Here is a 6,159-nt window from a genome sequence, read left to right on the forward strand (position 1 = left end):
GGAATAGTCTGAAATCAATAATTGAAGTTCCTGCCTCAAGAAACTAAAGATCAAGAGCAACATAAACCCAAGACTTCAGAAAGAAGAAAATAATAAAGATAATAGCAGAAATCAATGAGATTGAGAATAGGAAAACAATAGAAAAAAGTTAATGAAACAAAGCTGTTTCTTCAAAAATTTTTCTAACAAAACATAAACCTTTAGTAAAACCGACAAGATAAAAAGAGAGAAGATACAAATCACTAGTAACGGGAATGAACTGAGGATATTACTACAGATCCTGCATTTATCAAAAGCTTTGTAAGGGCAGACAACAGTTTTGCACTTATAATCATAACTTTGATTACTTAGAAGAAATGGACCAATTCTTCACAAAGTGCAAGCAACCAAAATCCAACCAAGATGAAATAGATAATCTGAATAGTCCTTTAGCCATTAAAGAAATTGAATTCATAATTTTAAAGTTCCCAGATCTTCAGGTCTAGAGGGCTTCACTGGAGAATTCTACCAAACATTAGAGGAAGGATTGTCAACAATTTTACACAATTTCTTCCAGAAAATAGAAAAGGTTATATTTTCCAACTTTTTTAAAAACATCTTTATTGGAGTACAATTGCTTTACAATGGTGTGTTAGTTTCTGCTTTATAACAAAGTGAATGAGCTATATATATACATATATCCCCATATCTCCTCCCTCTTGCCTCTCCCTCCCACCCTCCCTATCCCACTCCCCCCTATCTAAGCACCGAGCTGATCTCCCTGTGCTATGCGGCTGTTTACCACTAGCTATCTATTTTACATTTGGTAGTATATATAAGTCCATGCCACTCTTCCAACTCTGGCCCACGGGCCTAGCCGCTCTGCAGCATGTGAGATCCTCCCGGACCAGGGCACGAACCCGTGTCCCCTGCATCGGCAGGCGGACTCTCAACCACTGTGCCACCAGGGAAGCCCCCAACTCTTCATGTTGCTAAGATTACTCTGATACCATAATGAGACAAAGACAGAATGGAAAAACAAAACAAAAAAACCCCCAGAATCCAGTATCTCTCATGAAATTAGATGCAATGAAATAATAGCAAATCAAATCAAGGTATTTATAAAAGAGTTATATAATGTACTCCATCATATCAACAGACTAAAACATATGATCATACAATTGACACAGAAAAAGAATATGACAAAATCCAATACTCATTCATAATAAAAACTTTCAGCACCCTAGAAATAGAGGGGAACTTCTCCAACTTCATAAAAAATATCTACAGAACACCTACAGCTAATTCATACTTAATGGTGAAATGCAATTCTTTCCCCGTAAGATTGGGATCAAGACAAGAATGTTCACTCTCGTCATTCTTATTCAACATAATATTGGAAGTACAAGGACTTCCCTGGTGGCACAGTGGTTAAGAATCCTCCTGCCAGTGCAAGTGACACGGGTTCAAGCCCTGGTCTGGGAAGATCCCACGTGCTGTGGAGCAACTAAGCCCGCGTGCCACAACTACTGAGCCTGCTTGCCTAGAGTCCACGCTCCGCCACTGCAATGAGAAGCCTGTGCACCACAACGAGAGCAGCAACAAAGACCCAATACAGTCAAAAATAAATAAATTTATTTTTTTAAAAACAAAAATATACCTGGAAGTACAAGCCAGTGCAACAAGGCCAAAAATGACATGAAGTGAAAAAATAAAACTGCATATTTGCAGGTGATATAATTGTGCACACACAAAATCTCAAGGAATCTACAAAAAACTTCAAGGACTAGTAAGCAAATTCAGCAAGGCTGAAAGATACAAAATCAATATGCAAAAATCAATCCTCTTTCTGTATACTAATAATGAACATTAGGAAATTGAAATTTTAAATGCAATGCCATTTGTAGTTGTTCCAAAGAAAATTAAATACCTGGGTATAAATCTAACAAAAATGTACAGGATCTGCATCTGTACTGAGAAAATGACAAAAAGCTGTTGAGAGAAATCAAAGAAGATCTAAATAAATGAAGAGATATACTGTGTTCATGGACTAGAAGACACACATAGCAAGGTTATCAATTCTCCCTACACTGATTTATAGGCTTAATATAAATCCTGTCAAAATGCCAGCAAGATTTTTTGGAAGACATAGATAAGCTTGTTCTAAAATTGATGTGGAAAGGCAAGGGACCTAGAATAACTAAATTTTGGAAAAGAATAAAGTGGGAGGAATCACTACCCCTGATGTTAGGTCTTACTGCAGTGATCAAGAGTGTGGTATTGTAGACATATATAGTTGAATGGAACAGGTTGGAGAACCCATAAGTAGATCCACACAAAAATGCCCAACTGATTCTTCACAAATTTACAGAAGCAATTCAATGGAGGAAAGATAGACTTTTCAGAAAAATGTGCTGGTGCAATCAGACATCCATAGGCAAAAAACAAAAAGAAAAACAACTCGGCCTAAACCACACACCTTATACAAAAATCAGCCGAAAACAGATCATGGGGCTAAAACATAAGACATAACTTAAAACTTCAAAGAAAACATAAGAGGAAATCATCAGGACCTAGAGTTAAGCAAAGATTCTGAGAATTGACATCAAAAGCATGATTCATTAAAGGAAAAATTAATAATTTGGTCTTCATCAAAATTTCAAACTTTTGCTCTGTGACAGACTGTATTAAGAGGATTAAAAGACAAGCTACAGATGGGGGAAATATTTTTATACCATATATCTGACAGAGGACTTGTATCTAGAATATAAAAAGAACTAACCTAATCGCAACAGTTAAAACAACAAACAATTCAATTAGCTATGGGCAAAACTCATGAACAGACATTTTACTGAAGAGTACCCAACAATGGAGGCACTGTGTCATTCACCATTTCATGCCCCCATATCACTTCCCAATCACCTTCACTCCCAAGGTTACTTTAACTTTTTTCTCTTCATTGTAGATTTTCTTAAATTCCATCAGTTGAATTTAGACACTTTTTAAAAAAAACAAAACGTGGAGAAAGAAGTTTAATACAGACCCTTCAAGGGTTACAACACCAACTACCAGGAGAGTATTGTCTGCTTGACTGGGAGCTCAGGGAATAATGTGGAGTCCATCCTGCAGAGATGGCTGGAGCATTGGGGACCCTTTTTTCCTTAAAGTAGCTGAGGTTGGGAAGAGATCAGGAGGCACAGAAGGATCAGCTCCACACCAGTAAGCATAGATTTGCACTGGCTTTCGTTTTTAAGTGGCCATCTACTCAGTCTCAAGAAACAAACTTTTAATAACTAAGGCATTAGGCAGCTGGATTCAATCCTACCTGCAGGGACTTAACTCCTAAACATTCATCAGCAGGTAGCATATGCTATTGAGTCTCAGAGACTCTTTTTATATCCTGTATCTCAGCCAATGTGGTATAATTACAACAGAAAAACTGTTATTTCTGGAAATAGGTATGTGAACACTTTGGTCTCAAGCAGTAGGTGCCGGGGGGATTTTATGCTGCAGTGAAAGAGCAAGTGGAATCAACCAATCTTCAGAATCATTCATTCATCAGGAACTCTGCTAGGTGCTGAGGATACAGTAGTAAGCCAGTCATTATCTCTTGTTGCTCAACCTCATACCTGCCCTTATTTATCCCGATATGTAAGCAGGGTAAGGAGGCTACAAACGTTATTTCCTAGGCTCCTACTGTCACTTGTAGGAACTAGAGATCAACAGTGGGGGAGCATGGTTAAGAGTTGTAATACTTAGCTAATACCTGAAACTACAGTATTGTGATGGTTAATTTTGTGTCAACTTGACTGAGCCACAGGATACCCAGATATTTTTTTTCATTGAAAAATATCACAACTTTTACTGTAATTTTTAAACATTTTTATTGGAGTATAATTGCTTTACAGTGGTGTGTTAGTTTCTGCTTTATAACAAAGTGAATCAGTTATACATATGTCCCCATATCTCTTCCCTCTTGCATCTCCCTCCCTCCCACCCTCACTATCCCACTCCTCTAGATGGCCACAAAGCACCAAGCTGATCTCCCTGTGCTATGCGGCTGCTTCCCACTAGCTATATATTTTACGTTCGGTACTGTATATATGTCCATGCCACTTTCTCACTTCATCCCAGCTTACCCTTCCCCCTCTCCATATCCTCAAGTCCATTCTCTAGTAGGTCTGCATCTTTATTCCCATCTTGCCCCTAGGTTCTTCATGACCATTTTTTTTTAGATTCCATATATATGTGTTAGCATATGGTATTTGCTTTTCTCTTTCTGATTTACTTCACTCTGTATGACAGTCTCTAGGTCCATCCACCTCACTACAAATAACTCAGTTTCATTCCTTTTTATGGCTGAGTAATATTCCATTGTATATATGTGCCACATCTTCTTTATCCATTCATCTGTTGATGGACACTTTGGTTGCTTCCATGTCCTGGCTATTGTAAATAGAGCTGCAATGAACATTGTAGTACATGACTCTTTGAATTATGGTTTTCTCAGGGTATATGCCCAGGAGTGGGATTGCTGGATCATAAGGTAGCTCTGTTTTTAGTTTTTTAAGGAACCTCCATACTGTTCTCCATAGTGGCTGTATCAATTTACATTCCCACCAACAGTGTATGAGAGTTCCTTTTTCTCCACACCCTCTCCAGCATTTATTGTTTGTAGAAATTTTGATGATGGCCATTCTGACCAGTGTGAGATGATATCGCATTGTAGTTTTGATTTGTATTTCTCTAATGATTAATGATGTTGAGCATTCTTTCATGTGTTTGTTTGCAATCTGTATATCTTCTTTGGAGAAATGTCTATTTAGGTCTTCTGCCCATTTTTGGATTGGGTTGTTTGTTTTTTTGATATTGAGCTGCATGAGCTGCCTGTACATTTTAGAGATTAATCCTTTGTCAGTTGCTTCATTTGCAAATATTTTCTCCTGTTCTGAGGGTTGTCTTTTCGTCTTGTTTATGGTTTCCTTTGCTGTGCAAAAGCTTTTAGGTTTCATTAGGTCCCATTTGTTTATTTTTGTCTTTATTTCCATTTCTTTAGGAGGTGGATACCCAGATATTTGGTCAAACATTTTTCTGGGTGTGTCTGTGAAGGTGTTTTGGGATGAGATTAACATTTGAATTGGTCGGACTTCGTAAAGCAGATCACTCTCCCTAATGTGGATGGTCCTCATCCAATCAGGTGAAGACCTGAATAGAACAAGAAAGGCTGATCCTCTCTGGAGTAAGAGGGAACTCCTCCTACCTAACTTCATTGAACTGCCTTCAGACTTGTCTTTTCCTGCCTTCAGACTTGACCTGAAACATTGGCTCTTCTTGGTTCTCAAGCCTACTGGCTTTTGGACTGGAACTACGCCATCAGCTTCCCTGGGTCTCCAGCTTGCCAACTGCAGATCTTGGGACTTCTCAACCTCCATAATCATGTGAGTCAGTTTCTTATAATAAATATCTTTACATGTACATCCTATAGTTTCTGTATGTCTGGAGAACCCAGACTAATACGAGTATGTTCAGGAAGTTCAGAAATCATACAATAGATTTTTATTGGTTTAAGGATTCGCTTAAACAAAATAAATAACTATATTGTTTACTACTGTAATACAAATCATTTACATTACAATTTGTGTCCCCTGAAAACTATGAAGTACCAAGGCTTGGAAATTGGCATAAAAACAGGGACTTGGATAGATCTGCAAAGGATTTTGGATAAGCAAAAGAGAATATATCACAATGCTGAAACCATTAATTGTGAAAAGTGGCCAGAAAACCTTGCTATATGAATTCCTGAGTCTCAGAATGATATTGTAAATTTTGTAAATGATATTGTAAATAGTCTTAGAATGATACTGTAAATAGGGAAGAGATTGCTTGTGCCAGAAGCCAAGTGAGAAGTGTGAGTAGATGCAAAAGCAAAAGCATATTTCTGTAATAAAGAGAAGTGATACACAAACAAAAAGTTTGCAGGAAAGCAGTCATCCTGAAACACTTTTTTAAAAGCAATTCCATTTGAAATATACATAATAAATACTTCTTGCATAATGCTGACTAAAAAAACTTTTGTCACTTTAATTCATAAGACTGCAATTCTGACTATCATGAAGAAAAAAAAGACGGTTTACAAAGTGTGTTTAAAGAAAAGTAGACAGCCTGAGGAGTTAACTTAAT

Source organism: Kogia breviceps, chromosome 10 (assembly GCF_026419965.1).
Source record: "Kogia breviceps isolate mKogBre1 chromosome 10, mKogBre1 haplotype 1, whole genome shotgun sequence".
NCBI classification, from domain to species: domain Eukaryota; kingdom Metazoa; phylum Chordata; class Mammalia; order Artiodactyla; family Physeteridae; genus Kogia; species Kogia breviceps.